Raw genomic sequence first — 12,801 nt, forward strand, 5'->3', positions numbered from 1 at the left:
TAAAAGAATTATTTGTGCCATGCTGCTCGACTCCCACTTGAGTTTCCATCATCCCTCTCCTACATGAAATCCAAATTTCTTCATTACCCTTCCTTTCAAGCTAAATGAAGACATAAATCCAACCAAAGCCAGTCATCCTGGAATGTCTCCTTCTGACTTAGCTTTGGCAAGACAAGAATGTCAAGAACTGCTTCAACAAGGTTTAATTGAACCAACCCAGTCTCCTTGGGCATGTCAAGCATTCTATGTGGAAAAACGAACAGAAAAGTTAAGGGGAAAGAAAAGGCTTGTGATTGACTATAAGCCTTTAAATCATTTTCTGTCAGATGATAAGTGTCCAATTCCGAAAATCTCTTCCCTACTAGTTCGTCTTCAAGAAGCGACTCTCTTCTCAAAGTTTGACTTAAAGTCAGGGTTCTGGCAGTTAGGCATTCACCCTAATGACAGATACAAGACTGCTTTCGCATTCAGACGCACAATATCGGTGGACCGTCATGCCCTTTGGCCTTAAAACGGCTCCTTCTATTTTTCAAAGGGCAATGATCCAGATTTTTGAGCCACTTCTGGATACTTGTATCATCTACATAGATGATATTCTCCTCTTTTCTAAATCTGTCAAGGAACATGAAGAACTTCTTCAGCGTTTTCACAGCTTAGTTCATTCCTATGGTATAATGCTCTCAGAAAGGAAATCATACATTGGGCAATCTGAAATGGATTTTCTTGGCACGAAATTAAAGAATGGGCAATATGAAGCAGGCCCTCATTTGGCCCAAGAACTGAGGCATTTTCCTGACGAGAATTTATCAAAAAAGCAAGTTCAACAATTTCTGGGCATAATCAACTACATTCGAGACTTTATTCCAAAGGCCGCAGCCCATACAAAGGTTCTAACTGCTCAACCGAAGAAGGATGCTAGCCCATGGGCCCAAGCCCATCTTGAAGCGATTAAACTACTAAAACAATTGGCCCAAAAGACTCGCCACTCTCTATCCCTGCGATGATGCAGTTGATTCTGCAAGCGATGCTAGTGACCTTGCTTGGGTTGCTCTCCTTCCGCAAGAACAAAACAAGAAGGAATCATTATGCAAGTATGTTTGGGGACAGTTTAAAGGCGGTGAGCTTCACTATCATTCCAACATAAAAGAAATTCTGGCGGTTAAGTATGCAATTCAAAAATGTGAGTTCTTCCTTGCTTCAAGACATTTCATTGTCGGAATGGACAACTCCAATTTTCCTCGTATCACCGGAGTTCAAAGGTCGCCAAATTCCGATAAACAGCTTCTCACTTTGAAAGAATGGTTCTCTCTATATGATTTTGAAGTTCAACACATCCAGGGCAACAAGAACCTCATTCCTGATTTCTTATCTCGCCTCTCCAAGCCTTTCACAAATCCCCCTAGTCCTTCTTTCTTTATCTTTATGGCTCAGTTTAGCCATCGAACCACACACCCGGATCAACCAGCCAACCTATCTATTCCTGAATTCGAACTTTGGGTTTATGACGCATCTTAGCCTTTTATAAAGATGTGGTTCCTCATCCGGAAGACTTCTCTGCTTCATTTCCATGGAGACTTTTTCCTACCATAACAGAGACATTTCCCTCAACATCTGAGCAATTCTGGTACCTTTGGTATCTTACATGTCTATATCATCTTCCCATAGAGCTTCCACTACTACAGACCTTATGGTTTTTGCATAGGGAAGAAAATAAGTCACATCCACACTGGCAGTTTTTACATTATTTGAAAATCATTATGCATGGCAACATCGTCTCAGAAGATTAGTTCATCAAGCAGGCCTCCTCAATATGACAGATCATGCAAAGGCTTTAACCTACCACACCATCCTCTTTCTTCACCAACAACACAATAAAGAAGACAACGTCTCAACAACCATCACTCCCTGGAAAACTTTCCATGGCCGCTTTGAAGAAATGCCTTTCACTATGAAACATGCTCTACTTCATAAGGGGAATGAACTCAATCACTCAACTAATGAAGCATTTCCGGTAATCAGCATGCATAGGAGACCCTCGGATCAAAGGCATTGATTTCTCCTACTTCTTCAACACCTTCAACTTCATCCAGTCATCCAAATGAAGCCACATCATCAATGGAGTTAAACCCAGCTTTCCTAGAACCATGGTCGCAACCAGAAGAACCTCCTCCATCAGATTCTCAATTATTGTCTCAAGAGATATCTCAAAAATCTCCTCGATGCCATTCATCCCGACACACTGGCCCATCACGGCGCATTCGTCATAATTATGGCATAAGTGAGTCGGACGACTCGATGAAGACTACTCAGAACATGGACCCACCAATAAGCGTATTTGGTGAAGAGCAGATAAGCACTCACAAAAAGCAAGATGCTCCACTAAGAAGATGCTCTATATTATTGTACTTAAAGTAAGCAAGATGCTCCACTAAGAAGATGCTCTATATTATTGTACTTAAAGTAGATATTTTGGTTTTTTATGTCACATGTTTTTGGCTTCTTATGTCACATGTTTTCGTCTTTATGAAAGGAATATATTCCTTTTACGCATGCATTAAGCATAGTACTCTTGCCAGGTGGCAAGAAATTGTGGTTTGTAAGTTTATCTTGACATCTCCCTTCCTCCTATATAAAGGAAGGATCGTCTCTCTTGTAAATCAAGTTGTGTAAGAAATAAACACTGATATTTCTCTTATCTTTCATGGCTTTCTAGGAGAGGTTGCAACTTGACATGGCAGCCCAACGAAGGGAAATGGCAACCAATCAACAAGCCATTATGGACCAAATTAATGCACTTGCCCGAGGTCCGGGAAATAGGCTTGATGAAGGGGGGAATGTGCAAGGTAATCATGGGCAGCCCATTGGGGTGAATGAGGATGACTTTGATGAGGGTTTTGAGGAGTATGATAATGCAGCCTATGGTGGGGTTGGTAGAGGCCTGGGTAGAGGAGCTAGGAGATACCAAAATCTTGGTAGAGGTAGAGGACACTTTGGTGGTGAGTTTGGTGGTTATGGGAACTATGATGATGTTGATAGGAACTTAGGTAGTATCAAACTTAGTATTCCTACCTTCTTGGAAAAAACTAATCCGGAGGCATATTTGGAGTGGGAAAAGCGAGTTGACCTTATCTTTGATTACCATAACTTTTCAGAGGAGAAAAAGGTGAAATTGGTGGTTACCCAATTTAGTGACTATGCTATAGTTTGGTGGGATCAGTTGGTGGTTAGTAGGAGGAGGAACATGGAAGAGCCTATTGGTAGTTGGATTGCACTCAAAACTATCATGAGAAGGCGTTTTGTACCCAGACATTACCATAGGGAGTTACATCAAAGACTCCAATCTTTGAGGCAAGGTACAACGAGTGTTGAGGATTTTTATAAGGAGATGGAAATGCTCATGACTAGGGCTGATTTGGATGAGGATAGAGAAGCTACCATGGCACGATTCATTGGTGGGCTTAATAAGGAGATTGCTGATAGGGTAGAGTTGCAACATTATGTGGAGCTTGAGGAGTTAGTTCACCTTGCAATTAAGGTGGAAAAGCAACTAAAACCTAGAGGGACAGCAAGGTTTGAATATAAGGGCACTTCGAGTGGGAGGCCACAAGGTTATTCCCAATGACAACAAAGGGAAAAGCATTTCAGGCAACAAAGACACATCTAAACCCGAAATTAACAAAGAAAAGAATAGAGACATCAAGTGTTTCCAAATGCTTGGGGGCGTGGCCATATTGCTTCACAATGTCCAAACAAGCGGGCAATGGTGGCTAGAGACCATGGGGAGATTGAAACAGCAAGTGAAGAGAGTGATAATGATGATGAGATACCACAATTGGAAGACGGCAGCGATGATTGCATTGAGGGTCCTATGGGAGGTGAGCTCTTGGTGGCTAGGCGCGCACTAAGTGTTCAAATGAAGGAAGATGATACCTTGGAGCAGCAAAGAGACAACATTTTCCACACAAGATGCCATGTACAAGGTAAGACTTGTCTTGTTATTATTGATGTGGTAGTTGTACAAATGTTGCTAGCACTTTAATGGTTGAAAAATTGGGTTTAAATCTAATTCCACATCCTAGACCTTATAAATTGTTATGGTTAAATAATTGTGGTGAGATCAAAGTGAATAAGCAAGTTGTTGTACCTTTCACAATTGGTAGATATTCGGATGAGGCGCTATGTGATGTAGTGCCAATGCATGCTGGCCATATCTTGTTAGGTAGGCCATGGGAATTTGATACGAGGGCCTTCCATGATGGCTTTCTAAATAGGTACTCATTTGTGAAGGATGGGAGAAAAGTTACTTTGACACCTCTTTCTCCTAAGGAAGTGTATGATGACCAATGTAAGTTGGAAAGAGAGAGGCGTGAGGCTGAAAATAACAAAAAGGAACATGAAAACCCAAAGGGTGAGATTCAGCCTAAAGAGAAAACAAAGGCAAAGGGTAGTTTTTGGCTAGGGAAAGTGAAGTTAGGCATGCATTTCATTCAAGTCGGATGTTATTTGTTGTTACTTATAAAGATGTATATTTGAACACTACCGAACTTGATCTTTCCTTGCCGAGTGTGTTTGCTAATCTTTTGCAGGAATTTGCTGATGTCTTTCCGAGGAAATGCCAAGTGGATTACCTCCTCAAAGAGGGATAGAACATCAAATAGACTTCATACCCGGGGCTTCCATACCAAATAGACCAGCCTATAGAAGTAATCCAGGAGGAGACAAAGGAGCTTCAAAGGCAAGTGGAAGAACTGATGTCAAAGGGGTATGTGCGTGAGAGCTTAAGTCCTTGTGCGGTTCCAGTGATTTTGGTTCCAAAGAAGGATGGCACATGGAGAATGTGTGTGGACTGCCGTGCAATCAATAAAATAACGGTAAAGTATCGTCATCCCATTCCTAGGTTAGATGATATGCTTGATGAGTTGCATGGTGCATGTTTGTTTACTAAGATTGATTTGCGTTCTGGTTATTATCAAATTTGCATGAAAACTGGTGATGAGTGGAAAGCGGCTTTTAAGACTAAATATGGTCTATATGAGTGGTTAGTTATGCCGTTTGGGCTTACAAATGCACCTAGTACTTTTATGAGGTTGATGAACCACGTCTTGCGTGAGTGTCTTGGTAAATTTGTGGTTGTGTATTTTGATGATATCTTAGTTTATTCCAAGTCCATTGATGATCATGTCATGCATGTGCGTAGGGTTCTAGACATTCTTAGGGTAGAAAAATTGTATGCCAATTTGAAAAAGTGTGCTTTTTGCATGGATAAAGTTAATTTCCTTGGTTTTGTTATTAGTTCAAAGGGGCTCCGAGGTTGATGTGGAGAAAGTGGAAGCAATTAGGGAGTGGCCAACACCTAAAAACATTAGCCAAGTTAGGAGTTTTCATGGCTTGGCTAGTTTCTATAGGAGGTTCATTAAGGACTTTAGTAGTATAGCTGCACCTTTGAATGAAATTGTCAAGAAGAATGTTGGGTTTACTTGGGGTGATGCACAAGAACATGCTTTTAATATGCTTAAAGATAAGTTGTGTGCTGCTCCTTTGTTGGTTTTACCTAACTTTGACAAAACCTTTGAGATTGAGTGTGATGCTAGTGGCATTGGGATTGGGGCTGTTTTGATGCAAGAAGGCAGACCTATATGCTATTTTAGTGAAAAACTAAATGGAGCAGCCCTTCGGTACCCAACCTATGACAAAGAACTCTATGCTTTGGTTCGGGCCTTGCAAACATGGCAACACTATTTATGGCCCAAAGAATTTGTCATCCACACGGATCATGAGAGTTTGAAGCATCTCAAGGGGCAAGACAAACTGAACCGAAGACATGCTAAGTGGATGGAGTTCATTGAGACATTCCCATATGTGATCAAATACAAGAAAGGTAAGGAGAATGTGGTTGCTGATGCACTATCTCGCAGGTATGCTTTACTTACTACTCTTGATTCTAAATTGCTGGGCTTTGAGTTCATAAAAGAGTTGTATGTGAGTGATAATGATTTCAGCGGCATGTTTACAACTTGTGCTAATGGGGCTGTTTCTGCTGCTTTTTATGCGTTTGAGGGATTTCTTTTCAAGAAAAATCGCCTTTGTATTCCTAATTGTTCTTTGCGGGCTGTATTGGTTAGGGAAGCACATGGGGGCGGTTTAATGGGTCATTTTGGGGTGCAAAAGACTTATGATATTCTGATTGAGCATTTTTATTGGCCATGCATGAAACGTGATGTGCATAAAATTTGTGGTCAATGCATTGTGTGTTTGAAAGCTAAGTCCAAACTGCAACCCCATGGGTTATATACACCTTTACCTATTCCTGATGTTCCTTGGACAGATTTGTCTATGGACTTTGTGCTTGGTTTGCCGAGATCTAGGAAAGGTAGAGATAGTATATTTGTTGTTGTGGATAGGTTTAGTAAAATGGCTCACTTTATCCGTTGCCATAAAAGTGATGATGCTGTCCATATTGCTGATTTGTTTCTAAGAGAAGTTGTGCGTTTGCATGGAGTACCTAAGACCATTGTTAGTGATAGAGATGTTAAATTTCTAAGTCACTTTTGGCGTGTGTTATGGGGTAAGTTAGGAACTAAATTGCTTTATTCTACTACTTGCCATCCACAGACAGGATGGACAAACTGAAGTTGTGAATAGGACTTTGATTCAATTGCTTCGTGCTTTGATTTCTAGGAATTTAAAATCTTGGGAGGATTTGTTGCCATATGTTGAATTTGCATATAATAGAGCTGTTCATAGCACTACACACACTTCACCATTTGAAATTGTATATGGTTTTAATCCTTTAACTCCTATTGATTTGATTCCTTTGCCTCTTAACAAGCTTGTTAGTGTTGAAGGTTCTTCTAAGGCAGATTTGGTTAAAAAGCTACACAAACAAGTTAAAGAGAGAATTGAGAAGCAAAATGCAAAAGTGGCCGAGAGGGTTAATAAAGGACGAATTCCAATGGTATTCCAACCTGGAGATTGGGTTTGGGTGCATTTTCGCAAAGAAAGGTTCCCAAATCAAAGAAAGTCTAAACTAAGTCCGAGGGGTGATGGTCCATTTCAAAGATTGATTTGAAAGGTGAGTATAATGTGAGTGGTACATTTAATGTAGCTGATTTGAGTCCTTTTGATGTAGGTGATGAACTTGATTCGAGGACGAATCATCCTAAAGAAGGAGGGAATGATATGGACATGGCCAAGCTTAAAGATGGACTTGATGGAGAGGACAACAAGAAAACCAAAGATAAAGCTAAGGATCCATTGAGCATGCTACAAGGCCCAATTACAAGGTCCAAGAAGCTACAAGAAGCCTTAATTGGCTATATGCAAGATCGGGCTAGTCAAGGAAGCCCAATTGGTCATGCTAGGATAGGCCCAAGGAAAGACACATCTGAATGGGCTTTATTTAATGTTTTGCAAGTCCAAATACATGAAGACTAATGTGGGCTAATATTTGGGCTGAAATCTCTTCTTTAAGTTCAGAACAATGTTATTGCCTATTTTTCTTATGTGGCAGCTAGGGTTAATAGTTTTACTAGGGTTTATTATGTTAGGTGGCTATAATAACGCCCCTTAAGTTGTGTTTTGGAAAATTCGAATTTTGATAAAATTATAGTAGTTGTTTCCTTTGCATATTTGCTTGAATTCTTGAATTCTTGAATTCTTGAATTCTTGAATTCTTGTTGAATGCATAAACTACTTATCAAGGAATTGATCTATCCTTGTGGCGTGTTAAGGGTTAGGGTTTAAAGAACTTAGTTTTCTTTAGGTTCTGATCTTGATCAACCATACCTTGCAATCTGATTTAAGCGGTTCTTGGGTTTTGAAACTCAATTTGTTCTTGGGTTTCTAAGATAGTAATTCACGGGTTCATAATCATTAGAGTTCGTGGTTCTAATCCTTGGAGGTTCTTAACATTTGGTATCAGAGCTTTGGCTCTTAAATCAGGTTATTTATCCCTTTTCTTTAAGTTATTGTTTGTTTTCCTTGAGTTCTTGATATTGTTCTTGAAGTATTCTTGGTATTCTTGAGATCTACATTGTTTAGTTCTTGATTCTTGTAGTTTTTGATTCTAATTCAAAAAAAAAAACGAAACAGGAAAAGAAAAATATCAGATCCGAATTAGCAAAAGAAAACAAAAAAAGGAATAGGTCTGATTGGTTTGATTGTCTTTGTTAGTGGAAAAAAAACGTATTTGGTGTTGAAATCATTGTTCTTGGGGTAATTATATAGATATTAGGGTTGTTAAAAGGTTTAGGGAGATTTTCACAATCCTACATAAATAAGGATTTGGTGGCTGTTTGGGAAGATTCAAAGGGACATTAAATTCCAATGACCTGAGCCCTATACATACCATCTTATTTGAATTGATTCAGCTCTAAATTCGTTTTTGTCCTTCATTTATTCTCCTCTTTGTGTGTCTTTTGAGTTTGGGCAGATTTGACACATTTAAAGCATAAAGAGGTAACCTTCCTTCTTGATCAACCTTCTTTGTGATTTTACTTCCTAAATCTGTTCCTTACATGTCTTATACATCAAATTGAAGTTTTAATTCGTTCTTGAGCTTGTTTCCAATGCTGTTTGGTTGCCCATTAATTCTTTTTGAGTTCTTCATTGTTCTTGATTTTTATAATTTAAGCAAATATGCAAAGGAAACAACTACTATAATTTTTATCAAAATTCGAATTTTTCCAAAACACAACTTAAGGGGCGTTTTTATAGCCACCTAATATAATAAACCCTAGTAAAACTATTAACCCTAGCTGCCACATAAGAAAAATAGGCAATAACATTGTTCTGAACTTAAAGAAGAGATTTCAGCCCAAATATTAGCCCACATTAGTCTTCATGTATTTGGACTTGCAAAACATTAAATAAAGCCCATTCAGATGTGTCTTTCCTTGGGCCTATCCTAGCATGACCAATTGGGCTTCCTTGACTAGCCCGATCTTGCATATAGCCAATTAAGGCTTCTTGTAGCTTCTTGGACCTTGACCTTGTAATTGGGCCTTGTAGCATGCTCAATGGATCCTTAGCTTTATCTTTGGTTTTCTTGTTGTCCTCTCCATCAAGTCCATCTTTAAGCTTGGCCATGTCCATATCATATCCCTTTTTACGGGGTTGCTTTCTGATATTCACAAATATATCCCTCATATGGGGTTATTTTCTCATATTCAAAAAGATACCCCTTTTACGGGGTTGTTTTCTTATACTTACAAATATACCTCTATTACAGGGTTGTGTTTCTCATATTAAAAAATAACTCCTTTTACCCTTCTTATATTGTTATTTTATCATACTCACAAATAATACCCTATTATGGGGTTATTTTCTCATATTAAAAAATATACTCCTTTTACGGGGTTGTTTTCTCATACTGACAAATATACCCATCTAACGGGGTTATTTTCTAATATTTATAAATATATCCTTCTTGTCCTGTTCTTTTTTATATTAAAAACATATCCCTTTTACGGAGTCGTTTTCTCATACTCATAAATATACTACTTTTATACAAATATACACCTTTTACGGGGATATTTTCTAACCTTTAAAAATATACCCCTCTTACGGGGTTGTTTTCTCATATTAAGAAATATACACCTTTTACGGGTTTGTTTTCTCGTACTCATAAATATATCCTTCTAATAGGGTTGTTTTCTCAAACTCATAAATATACCCCAATTTTACGGGGTTGCTCTCTCATATTAACAATTATATCCCTCATACGGGGTTGTTTTCTCATATTCATGAATATACCCTTTTTATGGAGTGGTTTTCTCATACTCACAAATATGCCCCTCTTACAGGGTTGCGTTCTAATATTTACAAATATATCTCACTTATGGGATTCTTTTCATATATTAAAAAATATAACTCTTTCACGGGGTTGTTATCTCACACTCACAAATATATCCCTCTTATGGGATTGTTTTCAACTACTTATAAATATACCTCTCTTACGGGGTTGTTCATTATATTTAAAAATCTACCCCTTCTACTAAATTTTTTTTTCATACTAAAAATATACCAAATATGCCCCTTTTACTGGTTGCTTTCTCCTACTCACAAATATAACCCTTGTATGGATTGGTTTTCTCATATTCATAAATAAACCCCTGTTACGAGGTTATTTTCTAATATTTACAAATATACTCTTCTTACCCTATTGTTTCTCATATTAAAAAATGTATACCTTTTACGGGGTTGTTTACTCACACTCAGAAATGTACCCCTCTTATGTTGTTGTTTTCTCATACGCATAAATATACCCTTGTTATGGGGTTCTTTTCACATAGTTACAAATATACCCCTCTTACGGGATTGTTTTCTCATATTAAAAATATACTCCTTTACGAGTTTATTTTCTCATACTCACAAATATACTGCTGTTACGGGGTTGTTTTGTAATATTTAACAATAATACCCCTTTTACGGAATTGTTGCTCATACTGATAAATATACTCCTCTTACGGGATTGTTTTCTCATATTCATAAATATACCCCAGTAATGGGGTTGCTTTCTCATATTCATAATTATGTACGAGGTTATGTTCTCATATTTATAAATATTCCCCTTTTACACGGTTGTTTTCTCATACTCACAAATATACTGCTGTTACGGGGTTGTTTTGTAATATTTAACAATAATACCCCTTTTACGGAATTGTTGCTCATACTGATAAATATACTCCTCTTACGGGGTTGTTTTCTCATATTCATAAATATACCCCAGTAATGGGGTTGCTTTCTCATATTCATAATTATGTACGAGGTTATTTTCTCATATTTATAAATATTCCCCTTTTACACGGTTGTTTTCTCATACTCACAAATATACCCCTATTGCAGGGTTGTTTTTCAATATTTATAAATATACCCCTCAACGGGCTTGCTTTCTCATATAAAAAAATATACACCTGTTACTCGATTGTTTTCTCATACTCACAAATGTAGACCTCTCACAGGGTTGTTTTCTCATACCTCTCACGGGGTTGTTTTCTCATACTCATATATATATACACCTTTTACGAGGTTGTTTTCTCATGCTAAAAAATATACCCATCTTCTCGGAATATTTTCTCATATTTATAAATATACGCCATTTATAGTATTGTTTTTTCATACTCAGAAATACACCCCTCCTACGAGGTTGTTTTCTAATATTTATAAATATACCACTGTTACGGAGTTGTTTCTGATATTAAAAATATTTTCCTTCAATGGTATTGTTCTCTCATACTGATAAATATAGCCCTCTTGCGGGGTTGTTTTCTAATATTTACAACTATACTACTTTTTTGGGATTGTGTTCTCATACTGATAAATATACCCATCTTACGTGGTTGTTTTCTAATATTTACAACTATACTACTTTTTTGGGATTGTGTTCTCATACTGATAAAATATACCCATCTTACGGGGTTGTTTTCCCATATTCATAAATATACTCCTTTTTATGTGGTTTCTTTCTCATACTCTGATATGGAATCAGTCCAACAAGAGGTCCATCACAAAGCTCAAGTGCAAGATAATGATGCTAGTGCATGAAAGTGCTAAGCAAAGATCAGAACATTTCATGGGATTCTCATCAAAACAAACCTTTATCACTTGCCTTAATTGGATGGTTGAATAAAAGCTTGAAAAGGAGAATATTTGCTGCTCATTATGTTCAGTTTTTGTTGTTCATAAAGGTGGACGTTTTTGGAGTTATTCCTTACTCTATTTGCTGCTCATTATGTTCAGTTTTTGCTGTTCATAAAGGTGGACGTTTTTGGAGTTATTCTTTGTTTAATTTGCTGTTAGAATTTCAGTTTTAAGTGTATAATAAAACCTTTGTAATCAGCCTTTAATAGCTGTTACAAAGATTTTCTTTATTTAGCACTTTTATTTGCTGTTTAATTAGGGATGTTACAAGGGAATGTAAATCCTTGTAGCTGGTCAGTTTTAGGAGGAAGTTGAAGAGTTTATCTATGTCATGTAACTCTTCTAGTGGTTGAGTATAAATAGAACTCATGGCCAAGTGTTATAGGCATTGAGAGTTGAAAACAAATCTGATTTCTTTGTGAAATTATTCTAAGTGTTTTACTTTGTGTTTACACGCCCTTTTGCTCTTACTACTTAGTGTTTGAGAGTAGAAGTTTGAGAGTGCTTTACTTAGTGTCGTGTTCTTTTATTTGTTCCCTACCATTCAAAGTACTCAAACTCATTCCAAAAACGATCCTATTCCTTTTCCACATCAATTGGTATCAGAGCTTAGGCTTTGGAGAGTGTGAGTTTCGTACAAAAAAAAAAACAGATTACGTTGCTGAAAACAGGTCTGAAGGTTTTGATTCGTATCTCCCTTGTTCCTGAAGATTTTTGAGTGTTTCTTGAGTTTAAATTGTTTTTCTCTTTGAGAGTTTTGTGATTGTAAAGTTACAAAATTTTTGAAGTCCGTTTGATATTTTTTTTGGTTGATTAAAATTGCACGCTATTGTAATGGAAATAAATCAGTCTAATTCTGAAATGTTGGCTGCTATCATGAAGCAACTTCGTGAGCGGAACTATCCTTAAAGATGGGAGAACGTGTTGGAGACTTGGAGAACACAGCAAGCTCCGGTGGGAATCCTACCTATCGAAATTTTCAAGAAGAAGATAGGAGTTTCAAATTGGAACTTCCTGAATTTGATGGCTCAAGTGATCCGGAAAACTTCTTAGATTGGGTTCGAAGAATGGAAAGTGTCTTTGATTATAAAGACTTTGATGATAGGAGGAGGTGTAAGATGGCTGTCCTTAGATTAACAAAGCTTGCTGGGCTTTGGTATG

Source organism: Ricinus communis, chromosome 4, assembly GCF_019578655.1.
Source record: "Ricinus communis isolate WT05 ecotype wild-type chromosome 4, ASM1957865v1, whole genome shotgun sequence".
In the NCBI taxonomy this organism is placed as follows: Eukaryota; Viridiplantae; Streptophyta; class Magnoliopsida; order Malpighiales; family Euphorbiaceae; genus Ricinus; species Ricinus communis.